The sequence below is a fragment of the Patagioenas fasciata genome, chromosome 2, assembly GCF_037038585.1.
Source record: "Patagioenas fasciata isolate bPatFas1 chromosome 2, bPatFas1.hap1, whole genome shotgun sequence".
Taxonomy (NCBI): domain Eukaryota; kingdom Metazoa; phylum Chordata; class Aves; order Columbiformes; family Columbidae; genus Patagioenas; species Patagioenas fasciata.
Window position 1 is genome coordinate 165,294,609 of NC_092521.1, and position 24,173 is coordinate 165,318,781.

Genomic DNA, 24,173 nt, shown 5'->3' on the forward strand with positions numbered 1-24,173 from the left:
ACATGCAAACCTTCCATATATTAGGATCCCAGGTCTTTTCTGTTGCCTGTATGTGTCTGTGGGAAAAGGGAGATGTCCCTGTCTGTCTATAAAATATGGGGAATGAGCATGAAACATCTTTTAATTACAGTGATGTTGTTCCCTGATGATCAGGCGGAGGTCTGGAAATTAAAACTGAGATCGGGCACACGTGACACACATCAGCTTTGATTGCAAAAGAGAGAATTACATCTACATGATCCCTGTCTAGTTTGAATTGTGCTCTCATATTACCAAATTAAAATATTAATAAGATATCCTTAAGGTGAATATCTTGCAAAAATCCATAAAGAATAAAGCTTTTAATCTGATCTTGCCTACCACAAAAGAGATCAGAATAACGGTGAGGTTTTTGGTTAGTGAAAATGATTTTATAACATACTATGAAAATCTTATAACTAAAGAGTTTAACAACAGAATTGTAGTTTGTATGAATATTTCATTATGTTTATACTTGCAGAACATCAATGTTGTTTAGTAGCAAATAAAAATGCATTGTATTCATATCCCATGTCATAGTATTAAATGACTGGAAATGTTTATTTCCACTATATTTTGGTTAAATGCTATCAATTTTTAATATATATTAATATTTTACAATATGAGAAAAATAAACTGAAGAGATTATATGTAATTTTATATAGCAGTAGGGTTTTCCTGTCATTTTGTATGTGACTGAACAAAACTGCTGTATCAAACTGGAAAATAAATAGCTTTCTTAAAGCAACAGAAGCACATACAGTAAATCCTTAATATTGCAGTGTACACAAAAATATGTATAATAAATCTGTGTTTCTTCATTTGTCCTGTTATGATCACTTAACTTTACAGATTGTTTTATTTGTACCATAGTCGGTCATGTGCAGAGCTCTTTAGGTGATAGTGACACTCTTTGCTCCAAATTTATCTCATATGGTTCTTTCTTTGGGTTAATACCTTTACAAATGGGAGGGCTATAGATATCCATCCCCTTTGCCTAAATTCAACTCGGATCAGATTGATCTCTCACTGCTTTTTGCATGTTTAAAATATTAGAAAAATAGTTTCTTTCTTGTAACAGCTACCTGTTATGCCACAGACAGAAAATATTCATTTAGTTGAATTTCAACTTGAAATTTGATAGAGCTGTATTAGGGAGGTGAGAAGAAGCACCCTGAAACTGACCATTTTCCATTCTCCAATAATAATAGATGAAGCAGAAATCACTAACTTGGATTCTCCATAATCAGAACAAACAGCTATAACCACACCATTAAATTAAGAAAAGGATTCACCTCGAGCTGTTGTAGCTAAGCCAAGATTAGGAAATGACAAGAGGGTGAGGTAGTGCCTCCCCTGCCCTGCCCAAGCACAAGCTTTATTTTAATAACTCAGTTTGATTTCCAGCCAGACCAGTTCCTTGATCCAATTGACTGTGTCTTCATGAATGCTGAAAGCAGCGCACAGAAAATTGTAGAAACAGCTATTTTGATAATAGCGTTCATTTCTGATGATTTGAAGTGATTTTAGAAACTAGAGAAAAATCCACACCTAATCCAGACTGAGTGCATTAGCAGGTTAAGGGTTTTTTCAGTCTCCTTACTGGACAGATAATAACAATCCGGAAAAGAGAACATTGAGCCCAAATCAGCTTGATGGGAAAACAAAAACACATGATATTCTGCTTATATTGTGTTAAATGTGCTTTTGTATTCAGTGGAGTCTACAGAAACAATGTTAAATTTCATAAGGGAACACAAAAGCACATTAAAGCAAAGTGAGCATTGTCAGCATGGAGCTGAGAGGTTTTTCCCTTGAAAAGTTCCCTCATCCCCTGCAGGACACTGTTTTGCAAATCCCCGTCACACATGCAAATTTTGCGTGGATTCAAGACAAGGTTGGACAAATGAGTGGAAAAGGTGGAAAACGCCACAGACACAAGCGGGAAGTTCTCAGAGGAGCAGCGTACATCCCTGTCTTATGCTCACTCTCTTCCCTAAGTGTTTTTGCCACCATCGGAGATGAGGTAGAAGCTTAGACCTGATGTATGTTCTGATCTGCTAGGAGTATGAACAAATAGTGCTGGTCAGAAAGTTGTCAAGTGAACTCCCCATGAAAATATCTGCCACCTTTTCCAGCAAAAAAAGAGCTGTGGAACTGAAATACCATATGACTACTCTGAAAAGATTCCCAACTTGCCTTTAGTTGGGAATTAAAGCTCTTCTGTGTTTTTCCATAGAGGTGAGAGAGAGGACAAAAACCGTTTCAGAAATAGTGGGTGTGACATCAATGTTCCTTTATCCCCTCCTGTTTCCTGTGGACACAATATGTTTCTCTCCTCAGTTTCATTGATGTTTGGGCTATTTAATTTTTTTTTTACTTTTTCTCAAATGCTTTGTGCACAGATGATAGGTTATTTCTCCGTTATTCCCATATATACTATTTACATATTGATTTTAGTCCGAACACACTTCACGACTCCACTAGATGGCAGCCGGGACCTTCACAAAGCTCCTCCTCGCTGGAACCGAATTACACTTTTGACAGATTCCCTTGACAAATAGCAATTAAGTTGTTCTAATCGATGGATGAATTATTCCACCATTTTTCTAGTGAGACTCTCCGCAATCAGTACAGCACCAATGGACTTCACTATCCATCATACAGCAGGCCTTTATATCTTTCTTTCCTCTTCTTCTTGCTCGGGACCACTGAAATGATGACAAAGGCATCTGGAGGGCTCTCCACAGGGTTGTGCCATGTGTTTACACTGGATGTCCCTTAGGAAAGGAAGCCCAAAGCACCCTTGAGGCCAGCCTGTCAAGCCTTGTACAGGTTGTGAGACTGCAAGGGTGGATTCATAGGATCATAGAATCATTTTGGTTGGAATAGACCCTCAAGATCATCGAGTCCAACCATTAACCTAACACTGTCACTAAACCAGGTCCTTAAGAACCTCATCTACACGTCTTTTAAACCACTCCAGGGATGGTGACTCCACCACTGCCCTGGGCAGCCTGTTCCAATGCCTGACAACCCCTTCTGTGAAGAATTTTTTCCTAATATCCAATCTAAACCTCCCCTGGTGCAACTTGAGGCCATTTCCTATTGTCCTATCACTTACTACTTGCTACTTGGTCCTATCACTTGCTATTTCAGGCATGGTAGAAGCTCATACTCATCCCTGAGCTTGGTCTGCAGGCTCCTGGGCTACCAGCCACGACTGGAGAGCAGCCTGCAAGCTGTTTGCAAGGCCACTGTTGACTGACAGCTAAGTAGAATATATGTCCCTTCACTTTTACAGTCACACTGGAGACCAGTCAGGGTCATAATAACTTTCTATCTCCAAACACGAAGGGAATTTGTTGGAGTTCCTCTGGGAGCTGCCAAGTCTCCTTGTAGTGCTGGTGGGAGCGTCTGGGAGGAGATGGACTTCCGTGGGGTATCCCCACCCATTTGAACAGATGAGGAAGAAGCAGGCAGATGGCAAAGTTGACAAAGCAAAGCCTGAATCATCTGCATGTATTAATCGGTGCCTCAGAGCTCGCGTTTGAGTGAAAACAACTCGTGCCAGAAGAAGGGTTCTCTGAGGCTTTACCCCATCAAGCAACAAGCGTGGATTTGGCACCAAAGCCTCCACCTCCGGTACGGGCAGCAGCATTGCTGTGGTTGTACAGAGCTCAATTCAAGCTTTAAAACCCATCTGAGATGCCAAGAAAACAAAAGTATTAAAAAGTGACCCATCATTAGTGCCACAGCTGCTTGGCTACTCACAGATATGGGAAGCTCATTCACAAGGTTCCTCATAGTGGCTCGGTCCCCCGGTTGTGACAGTAGTAAATGCATTTGTGAAGACAGCTCTGTAAATCATGCAGTGCTCCTTTTTGTGACAGAATCTTGGTAGTTCCCTGTCTTTGTTTTAGTAGTGCATTTATAGTGTTTTAATATGTTTTAATGGATTTTGGAGAGCTTGCAGTGACCTCTGTGAGGCTAAGTTTTTGTAAAAAGGCTAGACCTGAAATGCAGATGGATTCCAATACTAGTAGGTGGCTATTTAATCATAGAGTTCATTAAAAAAGTAAATAAATATTTTTTTTCACTTGCCTTCTGATAAATAAACAGCTGTGACAATAAAGGTGTTGGAAACATTAACTTACTATTAATTTCCTAACCAGGGCTATATGGAATATTTTGGAAATGTTAAAATCTTATTAAGAAATTAATTTTTTCTGCTGTTTTTTGAGTTTCAGTAATGTTTCTGAGGAGTTTTCGTATCCTTGGAAAACAGTTCACACCAGTTGTGGAAACCAGCTTGACCTACTCACATGGTTAATATTATGCACATCACACATACTTCAGTCTCTTTTTGGAACAGGGATTATATTAATCCAAAGCATGGTTTTCTGTCTTTTTTAACATAAAATTTGCTCTGGTATCTTTCAGCAGGAAATACAGACAACTACCAACCATTAAAAATCAAAATACCCTCCTTATCAACCCAATAAATGCATCAGGGGGTTCTCTTTTGTTGACCATCTTCTTTTTTTTCCTGCTGAAGATCTTTTTGCCATAGGAACTGTGAGTCTAATGGCCTTTGCAATGGGAAACTGCTATGAAGGAAGAAAGGTTTTACCATTAGAGATGAAGTCCCAGGGGGAATCATCTGGTCAGGTGCAAAGAGATGGGATTCATCTGACATTATTTTGTCATCTAAGAGGCAGGTGCCTAAATTCAAGCCAGGAAACCCAGGCTCTCTTGATACAGGGAATTGACAATTAACTAATTAACACTTAAAGAAATAACACTTGACACTTAGAGAGCTAACCCTTTAACCCACATCACTATTGCCTAGCCTTGCTTAGCTCTGTATAACTAATTGTAGGAGAAATAGGACTTCACTGAGGCCTTGCAAAGATAATAATCCTTGGATGCATCCATGGGTGAACTAGATAACAGAAACCTGGGCACAGAACAGGAGATACGCCAGTTTTAACCAGCTCAGCAGTCTGAGATCCAACCAACTCATCACACTGGACCAAAGGTGATCGTGTACAGAGAAGAGGACCTGGGGTCACGATCACTGTGATCACAACCAGGAGGAGCCAGAGGTGGATACTATGGAAATGGTCTCCTGGAACTCATTGCAATAAGAACCGCCTTCTTGGGGACAGGTAATGAATATATATAGGAGTTTCTAAAACTTTCATGAATATGTAACACTTTATTGTATTTAACCAAACTCACAACTACTGTAAAATACACATGTATTAGGTGAAATGATTCCCTGTGTGTCTGGCGTCGTAAATAAATAGGTAAAATACATACATTCCTTATAACCTCAAGGGTTGTAAGGTCAGTTCCAAGCCTCACTCTTTCTTGTCAAAAGTGAAGAATAGATCATTTTGAGATGTGGTTTACCTGATCTGTATCAGATACCAGGATGGGAAAATCCCAAAGATTTTTTTAAGTATTTAAGCAGGTGTTTACCTAATTTGCTGGCCTGTGCCATTTTCTTTGCAGTTTCTGGCACTTGCATGGATATTAAGGGGAAAATGCACTGCAGCAACCAGGTGCAAGTGCTGTCTGTCCTCATCCCTCAGCTTTTAATGCATCTGTTTTCCTGAGTGCCCTTTCAGAAGATCAGTAACAAAAGGAAAGTAGCTTTTAACTACCCGTTGGATTTTAATCTTGGTCTGTCTTACTTTAAAAGCCATGGAAAAAGAATAGATTGGTTTTTCATAAAGTACCAACTATTGGAACACCAGTAATTTTCTTTCCTCAGAGAGACACAGTGGATAATAAATCTAATTTGATTAATTCACAGCTCATATTTAAAATGTTGGGTTCCTTTTGTTTCTCTTTTTTATTTCCTTTTTCTGTTTTTCCCTTATTTTCCTTTTGGCACTTGCATTTATCAGCTATTTGAAAACAATTCAGATGCTTTTAGCAGGAAGTGGTTACCTCTGTACCCAGCAAGGAAACTGCCAGAACATTGGTACCTCGACTTCTGATACGTGATGGAGAGGAACATTTGGTGAGTCATGTAATGACGCACTGAGACAAAAGGAAGTGAAATTCCTCTGATTTTTCTGCTCTTTCATTTCACAGGTGACTGCTCAGCATTTGGTCATGTACTACATTTCTATAAGTACCCAACTTGTCTTTCTTTATAGCCACATATTTGAGCAATGAAATATGAAAGTTACAGAAAGAAAAAGGAAGGATGCTTCCATTAGAGCTGGCTGGAACATTCTTTTAATGATTTCTTGGTTGGTTTTGGAGGTCACTACGTGTGTCGAAAATCCTTCCTCAACGAAAATAAGATGTTTTGCATAGATTATTGGTTTTGAAGGATTATCAAGCTCACACTGAAAAAGTGAAAGTCAGACTAAAATATCAGACCTGACCATTTCAATACACTTTAATTACATGAAATAGTCTTGAATGTTTCACTTTTGCGTTTTCCTTAGGGCTCCTACAAGCTATTAGAATAGGCATTTGCTTCATCTTGCTCATGACACAATGACAATTCACGAAGACAGGCTATTCTTAAACTGTTGAAGCTGTTTGAAAACATTTATCTACGGTGTAATTTCAGGGAGAAGACTTTTGGAGAAATGTTAAACTGTTAATTTCCTCAAATGAAAAAAAAACAAATGGGGCTTCTTTTTTTTTTTTTTACCAGTATGTAAAAATATTCCAGAACACACACAGACGGACACAGGCACACACAAACACACAGGCACACACACTTTTTCCGGAATTGTCTTCCTCAGTACTTACGCTGCTTTTCTCCAACATAGAGATGGTTTTTATTCCTGTATATTCATACAGCTCCACCTCCTCCAAATTACTGTTCTCCTGCATCTCTGTTTACCTGAACATTTATAAAATAGCTCCACAAAGTGTAACCACTGGAAATATCCTGATAAAGAGACTGTAACCAGAGTCTGTGCCAGTTTGTGGCATCGGCAAGAGGTGATACAGGCAACGTTGGAATATAGTCTGGCAAAAGATTCTTATAAGAAATGTGGTTCCTCTAACAGGCGTTTAGGAGTTCAATTTCAAAATAAGACATGAAAAAGTGTTCAGATTTGCTGCTCTGTGGTTTCTGTTACGCTCCACACTGAATCTTCCCTAGGGCAAGCTTTTCTCTTGCTAGCTTTCCTATATGTTTCAAGTACAAGCTATATTGACCCATAGTCAAGTAATTAACACATGCCATTCAAATACTTTGGGTAGGACTTAGCTTAACACTACAGTTTTAAATATCCACAACACAAAGAAGGTTGCCTGGATATGTGATGGAGAGAATCAAGCACCTTTCAGAGAGCAGTGCAGTATCCTGAAATTAAATAAACTGTCTTTTGATGATGTGTCTTTCTCTCTAAACTCATGAAGGGAGCCAACAGGACACCTGTGTCAGGCTGAGGCAGCAGCCTTTCAATATTGTGTTAAAGGAGACAAATTCTGTCCTGCATTCTAGAGCTGCAGAGAATTTTATTCTTATTACTTAATTAATAAAAGTGTTATTAGCACTTATATCTAGCTTCACAAAACAGTGTAGGTGTTAGATATCACCAAGAGATGCTGGTATCTGCTAAATCTAACCTTGTAAAAACCAAGCATAAGCAACTAGATTTGATTGTTCACAAATGCCTACTGCTGTCTGAGGAGTTCTGAAATATCTTTTACACCTACATGAGGCAGACAAATACAATGTAGGAGTCGCATTAAATCTATGGCTTTCTGACAAGAAGGGCAAGTGGAGGCATATCTCATAGGGGGAGATAATTAGATAGTTTCTTAAGATGTTATTCAGCTGTCTGCAGTCGTCTATTATGATGAAATTTAAATGAGACGTTCACAATATGAGTTACTTTAGGGTTTTCAAAACAGTTGTATGGCACTGACAGATGGGATCCAGGTCAGACAACTGACATCTTAAAACAGATCTAAAAAATTACTCACTTGTACAACCAGAAGGCTCAAGCATTACAACTAAGATATACCATAGATGCTTATATTTAAATGCCTGTATTTAAAGCTAACTCCCGTTTTATCAAAAATAAGACTTAGCCTAGCATGATTTTTCAGGATTTTTGAGGACACTTGAAATATAAGCCCTACTCCAAAAATAAGCCCTAGTTACAGTTCATTAAAAAGTCAATTTAAATAGTGTCCAGGCAGCTATAAATACAAGAAGTAATAAGTTTTAGAGCAAAAATTAATATAAGACCCTGTCTTATTTTCAGGGAAACAGGGTCCCACCACTGAAAGTGAGAATATTAATATTAAGGATGTGATTCAGCTGTCCGTACATGGGTCTCTCGTGTCATCTGAGATGCCCTGGTTTACTCAAGGTGGCAGAGATGACTAAGGTCCTACAGGACACCTGTGTCCTGAATCATCTGCTAGAGGTCTAGTGGGGTAAGAATTTGGTGGAAGATGAAGGACCAACACACAAATTTCTTGAGCTGCTGGATTGTGTGATAACTCACTCTGTGGATCATATTGACTTTAGCTTGAAGCTTAGGTATAATTATCATTATTGTTCACTAATTTAGATGTTAAGTTTTACATGGTGTCCTGGATATTTTGGAAGACAGTACCCTGAGAGAGACTGAGATTACTGACTGGGACTTCTGACCACTGCTGTATGACAAAGTAGATGTTTTCAGCCTCCAACCATGCTAAATTTTTCCAAGGCAAAGTTCTCCCAACCAAGCTGAATGGGATCCGTGAAAATTATCATAGTATTTATCCAATTACATTGCTGCTACCATGGCAGCATGTGTTTTGTTGTTTTAGCTAAGAAAAACATGACTTTACTTTTGATGCCTGTCTGGAGGTTAGAAGCCACAGACAAGACTTCATTGTGGTCTCTCACTGTAGTGTCTTCTCAAGGGAATGGAAATGAAAGCATGAAGACTTCAAGAATTTTGAAGTGTCAGGAAAAACAAAGACTTAAAGAATGATAAGAGCAGAAGATGAAGAAGCAGCATCTTCTTTCATGAAATTTTTCTTTTAAAATTTATGCAAAGAAGATGAAGCTTTGTAAAGGGAGATGAACCTAATCCCAAACACTGACGGCAGTGCTCAGACAATTAAGGCATTTTGTTTAATTATAGATGCAAATTGTGGAAGAATTAATAAAAAATCATGGCCCCATAGAGCACCACTGTAGTGTTTATTCCCCTTGATGACAGAAGGCCTGAAAGCCTCATAGCCATTGTGTATATTACTGCATGGGTGGAGGGAGAGTTTTTTTCAAAGGTGCATAATAGATTTTGATGTATAAATCTGACTACATGACAATTAAACCTACATGGCTAATTGCTGTGGGCAAGCTTAAAATCCTAAAGTTAGATTGCGTTGTAACTTTTAGCCATTGCCTCAGGGGCGGCTGTGGGAAATGTGGACAGGAGGAGTATATGCAGGAAACCTTAGAAAAGATAAAAGACACAGTGAGTGTTGAAAATAAATGAGTCCAAACTAAACAAGTAAGCAAGTGAAGTTACTTTACCTTCTATCAGCTATTCAGAAGTTAGAAATCAAATCTAAACATTTGGTGTAGAACATCTCTATAGTAAATAAAATGAAATCCAGTGAAATGAAATATAGAATTTTCCACCTCTAATTCAACCGACTTCCGTTAGTCACACCTTAAGGGAGACTGAATTGATATTTGGAAGTGTCTGTGTGTCTCCATTGACCGCCTGCAAATTTAGCTTGAAAACCACAATAAAGTAGAATATTTTCAGTTGGAAGGAACCTAAAAAGATCATCTAGTCCAACTGGATGACTACTTCAGGACAAAAGACTCTTAGCCTTCAGATGAGATGAATGCAGCTTCATCTATCTCTCCAAAACAAGAAGGCTTATTTTCCGAAAGTTATTGGTGATCAATATGTCCAGTTTGCGATGTATAAGAGTAGCACACACAGAGAATCTGATCTCTTCTAGGTACCAGAGAGTATGAATGTGGAAATGAACAGATGACTTCAAGTTTATTAATTGCTTTCACCTTCAGTTGATTGACACTTTGCTTCTGAGCTTTCATAGACATTAAATTTCTACTTCCCTTACTAAAGAAACCCTTCCTATCTATCTAGATTGGAGAGTTCTTTAGAAGCCAGAAAATTCTGACTGCGAAGGGCAGTCAAAGGAAGATATATACATAATTTATTTTCCCTTGGGTAAGGGTATGAACCAGATTAATTACTTTTCATGAGCAACCACTGGCAGATGGAGCCCAGCTATTATTACAGTCATTAAGTGTCTAGGAGGAAGATAATCAATCAATCAGTCTGTTACACTTGTAATCGTGGCATCTGAAATAACCGAGGAGCAGCAGATCTTTTCATCTGCCTGCTTGTCTATTTTTCTACCTATTCATATCTTCTAGATAACAATATCTATCTATCTATTGCCTAATAATCATTACTTTGTAAGACATGTTCTCAGCTAGTAGCAATGTAGAACTGTTCAAACCAGTTGAGTGTCAGCAGTTTCCTTTCCTTGATGGGTCATTCTGGTATTATTTCCTTTCTGTAGAGTTAAAGTTGAATGAAAACAAAAGCAATTAGCATTTAGATGAGCTGAAACAGGGTCAGTTGAATCAAAGAAGCAAAACAGAAACCCAGCATAGCAGAGGTTCTCTCTCCCTTTCCATCTCCAGAAGATTTTACATATTAAAGAGAAACACTTTATTTTTCAATGTGATCAGAACTTAATTACAGATGCAGTTACTAATAAATACCATTGCCAATAGCTGTTTCTGTTAATATATTGCATAAATCATGTCTCTACCCTCTCCTCTGCCAACCCTGTTCGAACTGTTGTCTTCAAGATGACTTTTGTAGAATATGTCCTCAGGGTCAGGGTGGCCAAAGAGCAGAGAGAAAAAATCCATGATTATTAACATTCTGGAACCCCAGCAAAGCTTTTTCCTGTGATATACAATTGATCAGAGAAAGGGGGCATTTACATTCATGTTTATGCGTAGCACGTATTGCTCCTGTAGATCAAGCATTTCTCTGTCAAGCATCTTCCAAGTGATCTGAAAAGAATAAATTTATTTGTTCTGTGCTGTTAAGTAATTGAAGAGACTAATGGAGGAGTAACAACATGAGTTTGGTAGCTCATATAAACATGAAATTTCAAGCTGAAATGATCCTCCAAAATTATTATTGTGCATTTTGAGTCATGGATCAATAATACGTAATTCAGCTGGCTCTGTTTTGAAGATCTCTGTGCAGCCCATGTCCTGATTTTCTTCAATTTTCCCTCAACGAAATTTGTGTTCTGATAGACATGATCTCCAGTTTTTCATTGCAGATAAGCACAAAACCAAAAGATCATTGAAAATGCAGCTGAAAAGGTCTCAAGAGATTGTCTAGCCTTTATTCTTTTTCCAAAGGAGGCCCTGCTTACCTAACAAATTATTTTAGATATTTATACAATCTGCTGCTAACAAAATCCAGAAATGAGAATATTGCAATCTGGCTGGAGACACTTCTTGCTATATAATGCTTTGTAAGTAATGCCTTTATGATTACCTGAAACATCTCTTGCTGAGGTTTAAGCCTTTTTGTTGTTGTTTTAGCTACAGCAGATGCAAACATGAATGTATAACCTTTTTTTCTCAGACACACTTTATATCTTTTAAAGATTATATGGGGATTGTAACTGCAAGGGAGTGACTATTCTTTCTTTAGTTTTATGCGGGCTTTTGACTCAAAATGTAACAAATAGATTTGGAAAATCCTACAGATTATGATACCAAATGCCAGAGAGAGAAGAAAAGCTGCGATACACATACACACAATCCAAACCAAACCAAACCAACAACAAAAACAACAACAACAAACACAAAAAAAGCCCAGCAGCCAAATAAAAATTCTTCTATATTATGCTGGGATTTTGTTTTTTTAATTGACCACATAAATGATGGAAAATAAAGCTGACAAAAACCAAGAGTTTCACATCACTGTTTCTTACTGTTTCTTCTCAGTTTTGCTGCTAAATATAATCCACAATTTATTATACTTCCTGAAGCTTTACAGAATGATTTAGGTTGATATGTTAATCGATCACAATTACTTTAGGTTGATATGTTAATTGATCACAATTAATTTTATCACGAGAGCTCTCCATGCAGGCCACTTAAATAAACAACATACTTGAAGTAATTTTGCCTGAGGTCCTAGTTATAAAGCATTCAGTTCACCTCACCCGACTGGAAATATTTAAACGTTACATCTCTCAGTTTATGCTAGTGTGCCATTTTTTATAGTCACGGAAGAGAAATAGGCATGTAAGGAGGTGTATTTTATCTTAGACAAATCATCCTATTGCCATTTTTATTTGTCTCCAGTGCATTTAAAGATGACTAGTTTAGGCTTTGACAGGTAACCTGCCTACCTCGCATAAATAAATCTCACCTAAGAGTACAAAACACAGAGCAGATTGAATTTGATGAGACTGTGGCAGGTGTGCACATCCCTTCCTGCCCTCCCACAACCCCCTAAAAGAACCAGAAACTCAGAAACTTCTCCACTAATGGACCACCATGGTCATGCACACACTCCTTGGTTGACAGACAAAGCTGTTGACCAATGAAACACCTCAGTTGAGAGAAGTTTCTGGACCACTAACATAAATGACCACAGCCCAGATTCAACTAGGCTATAAATAGAGTTGCTGGAGACATGGCTTGGTCTTTTTTGGAGCAGTGTGTCCACATCTGAAAACTTTCCTCTTCATATCCAGGAAGCTGTTTAAGGAAACTTCCTCAAGAATAGAGGCTTCTTTCCTTGCTGGTAAGTGATTATATCTTCCGGGTACCCTTGAGAGTCCTCACTTTGTAAGAGTGGGAAGATGTACATTTTGAATCATCACTCTAGAGTTTTGGGATTACTTGAGTCTGAATCAACTGTGTAGTAATTCAACTCCTAACCAATATCTGAATTGTTTTGGATAAACATCATTGAACAGTTCCAGTTCAAATTCAGTCTGTTTGGAACTTATCAACTGCCTAAATTAATTTTTAGGTTGCCTTCACAACAGAGGCTTTTCGACCAAATGATATAGAATCAAAAGGGGATTTACCCCAAAATATGCTGCAGTTCAATGTCAGAGGCAAGAATCAAACCCTGTTCTCCAGAGAGTCATCCTGTTTTATTACAGAGACATAATAAATCCATGACAGTATGATTGTTTCTCCAGAGTAAAAATGTGATGCAGAACAAAGTAGAGATGAGAATTAGATGCTAGTACTAAGTCTAAGATTACAGGAGCAGTTGCCATAAAGAAACTCACCAAAAAGTGAAAACCAGAAAATGACAGTAGGATAGATGATCTCTAAACATCTTATTTGTCTCAAGTATTTTTTCATCTATTACATGGCCCATCTTCCTTTCTTCTCATTAGAGGAGAGAAAATTTGTAGCCATAACTGTAACAGATTTTCAGGATAATGTACCATCTCCAAGTTACGGTCTGGAATACACAAACGAAGACCTTCAGTGTTCACATCCTACCCCTCTTGTAGATAAGAGCAGCCATTATCTCAAAATCAGAGTGACCTTTTCTTGGTGTTCTGTTTGAGAAGGAAATTGTTCATTTCAACTGCAAAGAGGCTAATGGTCTGCAAATATTTTCCCAGCTGAAAGCAGACCGGCTGTATTTCTGAACTCTATATACAAAACCAGCATCTTGTCTACATGTGTACACTGTGTGCAGACCCCTTATACCTTCAGTGGACAGCTTGATTCAGTTGTGGTAACACAGATGATACTGGAGATGCCCCAGGACGTCTGAGTCATCTGTGTTGTGACTCACTGGTAGCCCTAAGGAATCACCAGAAAACCAAACCCAACCTCCTATGGTGGGTTCTAGAAGGTACATCCTAATATACCATCCTCCATCTGGTAAGTGGAACAGCTCTTTAGGGTCTGCAGTGTTGATCAGACTTTCACTGACCTTGATGAACCCTTGGATACTTTGCACACATGCAGATATGTATATTTAGAGAATTAAATTGATGTGTTTTAGTAAAAAAAATGAGTTCCATCTCAAAGGAGGAATAACTTACAAGTATAGAGAAAGTGCATAGGATGCTTAACAAGAAAGGATGAACAAACACACATGTTTGTAACAAGAACATTTCCAATTGTTTTAAAGAAAGACACAGATCTCTACTTGCCCAAGAAAAGCTTTTTAAAACAAGGCTCGCTACAAATAGCATTCACATAATCTTTCGTTAGCTGGATTGTTGTCAATCACTGACCAGATTATTTAAAAACCACCCAACCTCAGCTCATTCCTCTGTGAAGCAGTTTGTCAAATATCTGAGAGGTCACAGAGATAGTCCACACTGAATATCCACCAACAGTTCCTCACTTCAGTAGAAAAAGGGACATAAGGAAATGCACACATAAATTTTACTTAACATTTATTTCCTGCTCCTTCTGGAAATGGACCATTTGTGGTTTGTTTGTTTTTGGTTTTTTTTTGTCTAAGTGAGCATGTCAGGATCTAGTCTCTTAATCTGTAAAAGAGCATAGGTATTCCTTGAAACTATTCAAGGATCTAATCCATTGGATAGAAAGAATTCCAGCAAGTTTCCTCTCACTAATTAATGATTCTTTGAGAGCTGGAGATCGTAAGATAAATATAAGTAACTATAAGTAACTTAAACTTCCATGACAGGAAGCTTTTACTTTAAACTGATCAAGGTTCACTCTCATTTCAATTAACACTTTTGAATTTCTGCTTATACATTAAATTCCAGGAAATATGTAATAACTCAAAATAAGTAACTTAAGAAGATTCAATGATGATATCACTCATTGTATAATTTAATATATAAGTTGGTAAATAGTGTCCATAAGCATAAAACTAGAACCTCAGCAACAGTTTCATGTCATGATCATAGCACAGTCCTGGAGGAGTGAGGGGAGCAAGGGACTCTCCTGTGTGGGGTGGCTTGTTGGGATGGATCACTGTACCCAATGGCATCACTGCAACATTTTTTTATGTATTTCTGCCTTATCAGACTCTGAGAAGTTGACTCTTTTTGTTTATATATATCTGTTCACATTGGCAAATTTCTTTCTGGATTTCTACAGGTAAAGACCATAGATTTTACTTATTATTAGTGTGATGACTGCATAAAGGAAACTGAGAACCTGCCTGCTGTTCTTAAAATAGATACTGAATCATTGGCTTCCCTTTTGTTCAGTAGCTACAGGGCTTTAATATTCTCTTTGTGTTGGCAGTTCTTGAGTAGCACGTAAGAGTGTGAGATCCCAGCTTACACAGGGAATGGTACCAACGCCTGCTGATGATCTGATAGATACAGGGGGAATAATGGTGACATAAGAAGAATTTAGCTTGCTTTAGAAATGGCAAAGACTGATTTCATTTTCTGAAGAACTGGGGCACGTTAGGAATTCAACTGCTGCTTTTTGCATATGAAGCAAGGAAAGAGAGAGCAACTCAATTAAAAAAACCCTTCAAATTTATTCCAAGGCTGATTTTTATTCTAAAATAAATGTTTATACTTCCTTGCAGATATTTCTGTTGAGTCAGCTTTCCATCGTTGTTTAGATTTTTTGATATGGAAATTGCACCTCTTAGGATTTAGGACTATGTATGAATCTGGAGAGGTATTAGTACATATTGCCCAACAGTAGGAAGACAAAGACAAATTCACATAAAGTTAAGTTTTAATAATCAGGGCAAATAATCTGTGAGTTAACTGTTCTCTTTCCTCATCCCATTACCCACTGAATACAGCAGTGATTTCTCACAAGTTTTGAAAAGAGATTCTTCAAGAAGAGCCAATTTCAAGACACAAATTGCTCTTTGGCTTCTTAGAAAAGTGATTGAATGAAATTACGGGACAAAGTGGACAAATGAGACTAACTTAGGATCCTTCCTATCCTTAAGCAATTGTAAATCACATCTTCGGATTTGGGTGTAAACAGACTCTCCTTCTACAAGTCCATTTTTCCCTGGCAGTAGCATGACTGAGATCACTTTCGAGGGGCTTTCTGTAGATATCAAATTGAGATGCTCCCCAGAAATCTGGAAGCTAAATCCAACTCCCTGAGTACTTAAAGAGCTCTGCTCTCAAATTACGAATCAACTGTCTTGGCAAAACACTTATTTGAGAGACATGAGGCAAAAGAATGAGAAGGGAGAAAACAAGAGCACACAGGGGAAAAAAAAATAGCCTTTTCCCAGAATACAGGAACAATAATTTAAACTCTCTTTAATTTCTGATGAGGTGACTAGAAGAGGAACTGACTAACCTCCACCTCTTTAATAACACCTTTTGTAGGTTGTTGTGCCAAATTCTGCAGGTCTCTCGCCGGTCTGGAGATGGTCAGGGCTTTGTTGCTCTGCATCTGACCCTGTAGGTAGAGGTGCCTGCAAACCCATGGCAGGTAAACATTCCTTTCTGTAAGCTTTCTGAGTAGCTACCAAGTGCTGTCCTCTGCTCAGCAGAAATACATCAGACTATATACCTTAGAACAGTATCTCCCTTTCCCCTGCTTCTGATTTAGGATTTTGGTACCTTAAGGTTGCAAGCTACGTAATTCAGTTAGTTTGATAAGATCCATGCAGGGCTACTTTGTTAGTGCAGATTTATAGTGATGATCAGTGTATCATGGCCCTGAGTTTCGAGGACTAAACTCTCCCACATGTAATAAAGCATGAAATGCAAATAAATTATTTTTTTAGGCATTCCAAACAGTCCAGCTTAGTGACCTGTATTTCCATGGAGGGCCAGTAAAGCACTACTGCTATTAAAATTAACTTTCTATTGAGCCTTGCAGCAGATACTGTTCTTCACGTTCAAGCCTCAGTAACCAGAATGACACTTCCCTTGCATGTTATGCTTTAAAAACAAACAAAAAACTAAACAGCAACAACAACAAAACCACAAACAAACAAAACCACTTCCATTTTATTGCATATGAAAAATATTTTAGGAAAATAATCTTTTCAAGTCAAAATAGTAAACCATCAGTGCATCAAACAGGAGAGTTTAGTTACATTTCACTTTACAGAATGCCTACCCATCAAGCGTAAAATGAAAAATAATTGGTTTTGATCTCACAAATCAGAATCTGACCTGGGCAATATGTGCATGACTGAACCCTGAGACATTAAAATGTAACTGAAGAGCATCTGGTTGTCAAGATTTTCAGAATTTAAATCATCAGAGGAAGGATAATCCAGTAAATAAGATATTACATTAAGATTCAGGAGGCACGTTCAAACTTGCCGTCCACTACACACTTCTGGTGTGAGACTTAATAAATCACTTTGGGTCACATTTGTAAAGGTGGATAATGTGTCACAGTGCTACTTGTTACTGTGCCTTCAGGTGCCAAGCTGAGAGCAGAATTCATAGGCATCCAAGACAGAGCTGCAGAAGCTGGAAGAGCCAGTTCTGTCCATAGGGAACTGTGCAGGCTGGACAATAAGTAATATAAAAGAGGGGGTTGTATCTTGAATTCTGCACCTCTGGAAGATTTGAGTATTTCATTCTGAACTGAGGTGACCTGCTGACGGGAATTCACAACTTTATACACGCACCTGGAATTAAATAACTTAGTATCTTGCTTGCTTTAAAACAAATAAACAAAAAGCCCAAAACACAGAGGAATCTTCTCTTCCATGGAGAAAGTGCTGTCACCCTTGGGAGCAAAACCTCCCCGTCACTGGTGAGAAACATTAACGTACTTCCAGAGCTTAAACTTATGTGTGTGCACAGGGTGCACCCACCGAAAGGCTATCGGCTGCTGTGAACTTGTTTGGTACAGGGGGAGCAGATGTTTTCACTCTCTCCTTAAGCTGCTCCACTTTGCATGAAATAATTCAGTATGAATTGGACCACTGAGAGAGATTAGTAAATGTAATTTTGAACCCCAGAGGCTAGTCAGTTACTGGAGGGAAGGGAGCAAGACTTCAGTCCCATCTCCAATTAATATAAGTAATGCATGCACTTGTTGGAGCATGGTGAAAATGCAGCTCCCTGTTTCCTGGATCCATCAGTTAACTGCACATCCTGTTCCTTTCTCAAGCTCAGGTAACTGAAAATTACCATGCATGACAAAAAAAATGGCAGGAGGATTATAGAACCCCAACAAACTGCAACATAATGATTACAACAGGTTTATGTGGGTCTGGCTCTGCTTGGCCAAGAGACAGACTTAAAATCTTTGACCGTGAGTTAATATGTAAAAAAGTAAAAACCAAAATGCTTCAATTTGCTGAACCTGCAATTGGTGCAGTAACTTTCTGTATATCTCCATCACGGATGTGTGATTTAGGGTCCTGCTTGCTGCAGAGCAATGTTCAGATCACTGAAAGAAAAGTGTGACTTAACAGAGTTCAATGGCAAGGTTCACTTTGTTGCTTACTGTATGAAGGAATCAAAGTTCATAGAAAATAATATGAAGGAGTACAACAGCAGCAGGGTTGGCTCAAGCTGGGTGCCTTTGAAGAGGCGTTGAGCCGAGCATACAAATCCCCAGGTAATGATACCTTTTTCAACTATTTACCCACCCCTCACACGATGATTCAGTCCAATAGTAATATCTGAGTTTGGGGTCTTCTTGCTTCTCATTGAATTGTTTCATTGTCTTCAGATGGGCCCTTATCTTGTTTAGCTACAGATGCTGATTGTAGCATCTTTGTGCCAGCCTTGAATGTGTCATTTTGCTCAAGTGGATCCTGCAATGTCCTGTAAGATACAAAACAGGCCTTATCTTGCAGGTATTATTGATAGTTTGCTTCTGCTTTGTTTTGCTCAAGTATATGAAAGTTTGGTAACTTTACAACATGTAGTTCAAGATTTCAGCAAATTTATCTACTAAGTAATGTGAAGCAGACAGTGTACTAAAAATCACATCACCCTGTAATTCTAAGTGATTCATTCTATTTAAAAGGCACTTATTTAAGCTAAATGATTAATATAAAACTTGAATTGGGCTCATCAGCTAATCTGTGATTATTAAGAGATCATTACCATACAGCCACACTTGTCTGACAGGGGGAGCTTAAAACAGGTTCACCCGGGCTGTCATATTTATGGAATAAAGTGGTTGTCTCGTGGGAAAGGTCTACACGAGACTTCTTGCACCCACAGCCTATTGGTGTTCACTGTGTTGTTCTGCTCCTTTGTGTGTTTCCTAAAGGAGTTCTTGGTCAGGGTACAGTTTAGGCCTTTGCCTCTTTTGGAACCTGGACCAAACTGCTTCTGGTTTGGTTAAGAAGGGTTGAGTGCATCCACCACAGTCGCTTAACTGGTTTTGGAGAAATTATTGTTTTTTAAATCCTGACAGCGCATAAATATGAGTTACACACTTAGCCGCTTGGTGCCATCAAAATGTACCTGGTTCTGGGCAAGTCTTAAAGCAAACATCTTCTCATGGCAGTTGACTGGTGGAGGTGCAATCACTTTGGGAACTGTTTCTCTTAATGTGTCTGCTGTTTTCTTGCTGCTGTAATGCCTGACTGGGAATCAGATGACTGCCTGATTTTCAATGTGAGGTGTGGGTTTTATATAACAAAGTGTGGATGTTTGTAGCATAGGTACCTATATATGACCATATCCTTGACTCCCTCTGTAGGCAGTGGAGATTTAGTTAATCTAGTCAGTGGATTGTACGACCAACTCACTTCTTGCCAAATAAACATCTAAAATAGCTTACGAAAAACAATAACCCTCTCTCTCTTTCTATTAATTGCTGAGAAAACCAAAAAGATATTTTAAAAAATAAAATACCATTTTCACATTAGCTCTGGCCACCAGTTCCCAGCAAGTTCTGCTCCATATTTTGGCATGTGATGCTATCATTCACATCTCCACACAGAATTTGCATAAAATTTTGGTTCAGACTTGTTGGTATATTATAGAATCATCAGTTGTTTGCTGCTATCAAGTTTGGGTATTATGAAGAGTTAGAACACTTGGCAAGGGACTGCTGCTTCTCAGGGTAAAGCTGTAAGGGACTCTGAAACCTTATTAACTTATCTGTTTCACTTCACACCACAACTGATAAGCACCTTATACATGGTCAACCACCACTTAGCTAAAGAGCAAAACCGTATGCTTACTCATCTTCATGTTGCAGTCAGGAAAAAAAAAGGCTTCATAAAGGATCAGGAGGACAAAATTTAGACCTCTGTCCTAGAAATTAGGAACATTAAATTAGCTAAGTCTATTTCTTCTTTGTTATACAGTCCTGTAGCATATCAAAGGTGGTTTAGAAGAGAGTCTAATGAGTATTAAAACATCATGTGATGGTCCAGTGCTTTCAGGTGTCAGGAGAATTAATAGAGCCTTGTGGTTACTGTCAGACAGCTCTTTAATTGAGCTCCATCACTCTTAAAATGAATAACATGTAATAGCTCTTCGGCAGTAGTACCTGGACTATTTTAAAGACCTTGATATATTCCTACTCCTTTTCACACAGTCTGTCACCAGCATGTCCATCCACATCCATTTGCCTGTTTTTTAAAAAAAGACACCTTTCTGTTCTGATTCTGAGCCAATATAAGATGTTTAGCTGACTGGTTTCAAGCAATCTTCACAGACAAAAACTGTAGTGGAAGATGCTGTGTGGCTAAGAAAGTCACAGTATCTTATTAAATTAATACAGTATGCAGAGTAGATTTGACCATTTGTTTTCAGCAGCTGTTCATTTGAGTTATTTTCCCTCAGATGTTATTGAATGTAATAGAGTTTTAGAGGAAATCCCCAGTCCACAGTTTCATCTTCCTTTAGTCTTAAAAGCTATGATTGAATTTGCAGACTCTAAAATGTTAAGACCTTTTACTGACAGAAAGGAACTATCTTCCTGCAAAAAGAGGGATGGATCACTAATTTCGGGAACTGTGGTGTCTATTTTTAGGTATGAAATTCGTGTCCTCTGATTTTAAAGGCTTCAGACTCAGACACGTAAGTTAAGGTGTTGCAGTCTGGACCTCCCTCCACACATGAGGCAGGTGCCTGAGCTCCTGTCCAGATACCTATTGCAGCATAAGTTGTCACAGGATATCCAAAACATCCATGTGGAGTTGGCAGATGTAACAACCAACCTATATGCATCCTGTTGTCTTCTGAAAGTCCAGGCAAGACCCTTTAGGGCATCTCAGATGGCATTAGACACTTGTTGTATGAACAACTGAGGCATTTATGTCAGTGATCACCCCCTGTACTGGGCACTGGGAAGGCCACACCTCGAATCCTGGGGTCAGTTTTGGGCTCCTCATGACAAGAAAGCTCTTGAGGTGCTGGAGCGAGTTAAGAGAAGGGAACGGAGCTGGGGAAGGGGCTGGAGCACAAGTGTGATGGGAGCGGCTGAGGGACCTGGGGGGTTCAGCTGGAGAACAGGAGCTGAGGGGAGACCTTCTGATCTCTGAACTGCCTGAAAGGAGCTTGGAGCATGGAGGGGGTTGGTCTCTTCTCCCAAGGAACAAGCAATAGGATGAGAGGAAATGGCCTCAAGTTGCACCAAAGGAAGCTTAGGTTGGATATTGGGAAAAATTTATTCCCAGAAAGGGCTGTTGGACGTTGGAACAGGCTGCCCAGGGCAGTGGTGGAGTCACCACCCCTGGAGAGGTTTAAAAGACCCATAGATGTGGTGCTTAGGGACACAGTTTAGTGGTGGACTTGGCAGTGTTAGGTTAGTGATTGGACTTGACGATCTTAAAGGTCTTTTCTAACCTAAGTGACTCCAGTATTCTATGAACCCCCAAAGTGTGTGGGATGAGCCATTCTCTGGAGATCCCCTTCCCTTTGCAGTTACTGAGAAAGCTTAGACTGGATACATGATGTGGGCAGATAACATGAATCTCACAATAAATTTCCATAATCTCTTATCTCAGATGTTTTACATCTATTGTGCAAAGAAGCAAAATTGAAAAAATTATGTATAGAGAATTTGAGTACCTATATTTTTTTGAGATCAAGAAGAGAGCTTCTACACTGAATATTCATGGACACTTTCTAAGATCCTATTTTCAGATTCTCTCTACAAGACTGAGTATTCCAGAAACTCTCTGCTCTGTTCTTTAGAAATGTTATAATTTTCAGATTAAATTCATGTGGGAAACTGTGAAAGAGCCTATATCTATAGATAATTCCTTGAACATGGAGATATAGAGATTGCAGAGGAAGCCTTCAGTGCTTTTTTAGGATACAGTTTTGTTTCAGAGACTTAATTGTTTTAAAATATTTGAAATTTTCACCTCAAGTAAATTAGCATAGCTCTGGGTCCTCAGCAGAAAAAAAGGCAGCGATGTCCAGCTAACGGTCTGTTTCTCCCATAAAATTAATTCAATGTAAGTATTTTAAAGATCTCCTTGAAGAGAAAGCTGAGCAAAATAAGATTTGTTAACAGTCACCATTTCAGTAAAACAGTGAAGAAGCAGCACATTCTGATTGCGTTAAACAACAAAGTAATATATAGTTAAATAATTTTGTTTTTATCAGCCAACACTACTTTATGGGTAACTGAATACCACTTGGATCTGAAAAGGCACGATAAAATGCTTCTAGGTAATCTAATTACTTTTGTTATTAAAACCACTGCTCCTAACTTATGCATATTTATTAGCCTCCCTTGAGTATTAAACTATGTTCATGAAATCTTAATTCCATTCCTAACATGACATTAACGGACAAAGTAATGATCCTCGGTATCCAAAGCAACTATAAAGGGGTAATAGCTAGCATACAGCTTATTTTTAACTCACTGTTCTGCATACAGTAAAAGTGCTTTTCCTTTCCTCTCAGCTAGAGAATATAGTATAGATGTTTACTCTTTCTCTCTATTTTTGTTTCTCCAGTCGAATTATCCCATTTACTAAGGAATTTACAGTTACCCATATGAAACTAATTACAAATAGAAGAGCAGCACTTCAAGTGGTTCACACTTGTTTCTGCACCTAATACATTAATATTTGATGTAATTATTAAAAAAAAAAAAAAAAAAAAGCATGTCCAGGTTTTTGGAAGAACAAATTAATGTATGGGAACATTTTTCAAGAGCTTTACTAAACTTTGGGTTGTGCCTTCATGCACAAAACTCTCTGGCATTTTGCTATTAATTTAAGACAGTATATAAAATGCTGGTGAAAGTGACTCTTTTGGAAAAGGTATGGAACAGACACTGAGCTTCTCCCTCTGTGTGTTCTCTCTGTCAAAGATGTAGAGTCCAAGGAACTACATGTCTGCCTCTGAGACAGCTGATCACCCTCTGTTCTCTGATCATCAGCAGCAAGTTTGTCCAGAGACTATATCTGCATGATTTTTTGTATGGTTCCCTGGAGGTATTTCTTTCCTTCCGTAGATGAGAAAGGCAGCAACTTTCTTAAAATTAGACATCTGCCTTTTAAAGGGTTAAATTAGGATGCATGCATCATATCCTGAACTACTCCTTTTCAGTTGTGTTATGAATCAAGTGGAGCATAAACCTTCTCAGAGCATCCTTTAATCTGCACAATTTCATCATGTCTTTGCACATGAAAACCAGTATTCATTTTTGGTAATCAGCATGCCTGGTGTTCTTAAAAAAAAAATCACCCCCAGAAGAAACAAAACTAAAGCTTGGTTAAAGATGGAGATATTATTTTTCCTACTGCTAAACAAAGGCTTGATTTCACCTCCTCTCCTTATATCCTTAAGTCTTTGTGGCCTTATCCATATAAATGGTAGAATCCTATAGCCCTATAGTATAGCATATAGTATGTTACAATTTTATAGTATAGCACGGGGTGGTAACAGCTTCTGGTTCATCATAACTGCCTTGTATATCAGTTTCGGAGTGGGACAAAGGGATGCCTGTATACATGTAACTTGTTCTGTTTCCTAAAACCACAACCCAAGCATCTAAATTAGACAGCAGGTGGTCATTGAAACTCAGTTTTTGAGTAACTTCCTCAGTCCATTGACACCAGGCAAACTAAAAACTGGAGAAAATAGTGAGGAAGTCTGTTTTTCTGGATCTGACACATTAGCAGCTCTGATCTTGTTCTCCATCACACGCTGCCATTACATCTCTAGGAGTTTGCTGGAGGGTGTTGCTGTTTTGTGTGGTGGATTATCAGTTTATTTACTGATCAGCA